Here is a 3,752-nt window from a genome sequence, read left to right as displayed (position 1 = left end):
TCCCTCCTTCCTTCCCTCTCTCTAACTTAGGACATCTGACTGAAGCGCTCTGATTGGGGAACCAGGGCTTGAGCTGGAAGCTGGCTTAGTTTAATGATTAGTATGTGCGGTGCACTCTTTCCATAATTATTTTTCCTTTACTCCTGCAGCTTTAAAGATTGACATTTTAAAAATCCGTCTCATTAAAATGCCCGTTTTTTAATTTCCTCATCCTTCAGAAAAGAGATAACTCGCTTCTCCCCCCCACCTTTTTTTTTTTTTTTTGAGAAGTGAGGCCAACTTCACTTGCACCAGAAGAACCTGTAACCCATGTCCTTGGAAGGTTGCCCTCTAGAGAGCTATATTTACCTCAGACTAAAGACTTGCTGATGGACTTCAAAGAAAAATGGACTGGAAACAACTGACGCTTCTAGTTCCATTACTATTTAGGGTTTGTGATTTGTTGTTAGCCCTTCGTGCTCCTTTGGTTTTTCCTAATTGTGAATCATTTCCAGTGTAATCACCTGTTAGCATAATACATCTTTCCAAGAAATGGCCAATTATAATTGACTGGTTATTTTACTTGGAAGTTTTAGATACTATTGGCCTGGTTGTTGATGCTTTTAAGATTCAAAGTTTTCCCTTCTGTCCTTTATGGTAGTTTGGAAATCTGGCAGGTCTCACCTGGTCTTGGCTGTAACAATCGCTAACAATCTTCAGTCAGCACCCTTTGGAAACTTGAGAGTGGTGGACCGGATAGGATAAACTGCTCCTATCAGCATTGTCCTGAAATCCTGCCTGCTCCCCTGGCCTATTTGCCCTTTTAAGGCAGGCACTCCTCCATCCTGAACTCTTTCTGCCCCAGGCTGACTAATCCAGCCCTAGAGAGATCCTTTTCACCTATTCCTTTCTGTCTCTCCTCACCACTGATAGGCCCTGGCTATGGCTTTTCCCCGACTCGGGTTTTAATTGTGCTTACTTGAGCACTAATTTTGTTCTCATCTGTTTTAGAACTGGCCAGATGTTAAGGGGATTGCAGATAATCCCTCGTGTGGGTGTTTAGCTGTTTTATAGGAGCTTAAATCTTTCTTTTCACAGATAGAAACAAACACAAAGCCCTTATTGAAAGTGTAAGGCAACAAATGGAACCACTCAGTAGGTCCCATGTCCCAGTAACAGAACAATGTTGGTGGTGAGAAGATTGGAAACAGAATTAGGATTTGTCAACTGTGATCCTGTTTCAAACTGAAAGGACACTTGGGTTGTTTCTCTTTGTGGCAGTAAAACCTTTTAATGAGAACAGGGTTGATCTTTTGCAGTAGTGGTTTTAGGCCAGTAGATATGACTTGGCTTGTAATAGTGGGAGCCAAGAAAAGGTCTCTCACATAAAAACAGTAATTTCAACTTGTAATGCATCTAGTGGTCCAAAGTTTAGGAAGTGATTTGGCACAACTTTCCACAAGCTTGAATGATCACAATCTGTATTTTACTGTAAAAAATAAAAACAAGAGCTTTTTTAAGGAGCGCTGTTCAAAGTGACATTGCTACTTTTCACCTGTGCAGCGACCTGACCCTGATGCCCCTTGATACACAAGACCTCTTCGAGTTTGCCTTTGTGTGTGTGTATGTATGTGTGTATATGTGTGTGTATGTGTGTATGTATGTGTGTGTATATGTGTATGTATGCGTGTGTATGTGTGTGTGTGTGTGTGTGAGAGAGAGAGAGAGAATATATTGAGATGAAATGGATTTTCTTAGACTTGTGTCGCATAGGCTTTTTCCTGCCTGAACTCATTGTGTTGGCTTATGAGTGCTCCATTACTCGGCTTACTCATGCCCAAATACAAAACAGGATACACACGTCTCAAGAACAGAACTCCCTAGCAATTTCTTAAGAAGAGAATTAAAATGAAACATATGTATTAATGAGACTAATGAAAGTCAAATTTATGGCATTGTCCCCTTCTACAGGTGTTTGTTTGCTACCAATGAAAGCAAAAGGCTGAGGGCATGTTAGGATAAACACAGGGTCTGGAGAGGTTGCTAGGTCTCTACTGTAGTGTCCCCCACATTGATAGAGTTCTTCAATAGTCCCCTGCTTGAAGCATGAGACAACCTTTGTTATTACTGGGTGCTGTGTGTTGCTGGGGCTTTGCTTGGTGTGAACACACCACTTATTTATTGAGTTTGCTGCTATTCTGTTCATACTACACCTTCAGCGATCAAGAAAGGCGAAGATCACCTTTGTTAAGTATTTAAACTAACGTATTAGTCAACCAGTTCTCAGAAGTGCTTATGGCAGGCAGCACTGATTATTCAGAAATGAAAATTCTACATAATGCACCCGAAAGCTCTCACAGGAAACTTTCAGAATTCCCAGAAGTCAGTGTGCCTCATTTTGTCAATCCTTACTGTAGTGTTCAGGCCTGTATTCATTAGAAGAGATAGAGGAGTCTAGAGGGGGGGTGTCTTATGGCATAGGTGACTTTAAGAGACCCTATGAGTTGCGGCTTGCAAGATATTAAGGTCTGTTAGGAGATGTATGTTGGTAGGGCCCAGAGAGAGAGAGAGGCATGCAGAAAATTAGGTTAGAATTGAGTAATGTGCTCTCTGGAGAAAACGTTTGGCTCTTCACTGGGAGTTTTGGAATGTTTTTGAAAATGGGTTTGTTAAATGGATATTGTTGGAATGTAGAACTTTGTAGGTGAACGCCTGCCTTCTTATTTTATCTGCTTTGGGAAGATGATTGCACAAGCTTGTGGCCTTGCTGGGTCATACATGGTGAACCTGTTTATGGGTTCCATGCAATACCTGTAAGCCAGAAGGGAGCTAACACAATACAGCAAGAACATTTCTCAAGGACTGATTGTGTACCTATCCTGGGCAGAGAATTTTTGCTTTAGTATACCGTACCCACAGGGATAAAAGGCTGTTACACTTCGAAGCCTCTTATGATTTTGAGGACACTGAGGATGGGACAGTTCTTAATGGCAGATTCTATTTGTATTTGGGGTATAACAGGTCTTTAAACTGGACTCTCCTGTCCATTGCGGGACATTTGATGTCCATGATTTCACCTACTAGTTGCCACTAGCATGTCTGTTCACTTGGATAACTAAGAATACCTTCAGGCAGGTGAGAAAGGGATAGGCAACATTCCCAGTGGAGAAAGATCTGCAATCAGAGGGAGAGGAAGAGTCAGGGGTAAGAATTGAACATAGAGATCTCTGCCTATTGCCTGGTTCATTAAACACCATTTTCCCCTCCACCCTTCAAAAATCATACTTTTTCAACTTAAGCTAAAAGCTGGGCATGCTGGTCATTTCTGTTGTCCTGGCATTCTAGAAGCCGAGGCAGGCGGCCTGCTTCAAATTCAAGCCTGAAATCCGTAATGAGTTCCAGATCATTCTGGACTTCAGGGTGGGAGACCCTGTCCAAAAGGAAACAAAAGAAACAAAATCCACATTTGAATAAAGAAGCTCTTTGTTTCAGTGTGGGGTCTGGGATTTTGACTCTCAGTGAACCTTTAGTGTGTCAATGATAGAAGAGGGTAAGACAGGTTCCCTAAACTTAAGGTCAGGAGTGTGTCTCATCTCTGCGTTGTCTTTCCCAAACATAGATCTGTGGATCTGTGCTTGTTGAGTGGAGCATTGGAGAGGTCATTAGTGACTTTCAGCCGAGGGCAGTTCTTTCTCTACTCTCCAAGTGGGCTCTGTGAAATGTCGGCCGGACAGTGTGTGACCTGTCATCACAGCTGAGAGTGTGGAATGACA

General features: G+C 42.2%; 1 protein-coding gene across 1 annotated transcript in view; it reads left to right on the top strand.

Annotated features, from left to right (window-relative positions):
- Positions 1 to 3,752, top strand: part of Crybg3 (crystallin beta-gamma domain containing 3) — a 119,055-nt gene that overhangs the window by 785 nt on the left and 114,518 nt on the right. The gene's annotated exons all lie outside the window — the stretch shown is intronic.

This window comes from Mastomys coucha, unplaced genomic scaffold (assembly GCF_008632895.1).
Source record: "Mastomys coucha isolate ucsf_1 unplaced genomic scaffold, UCSF_Mcou_1 pScaffold12, whole genome shotgun sequence".
In the NCBI taxonomy this organism is placed as follows: Eukaryota; Metazoa; Chordata; class Mammalia; order Rodentia; family Muridae; genus Mastomys; species Mastomys coucha.
The sequence above is the reverse complement of the archived record's forward strand: the minus strand, read 5'-3'. Positions and strand labels throughout refer to the sequence as shown.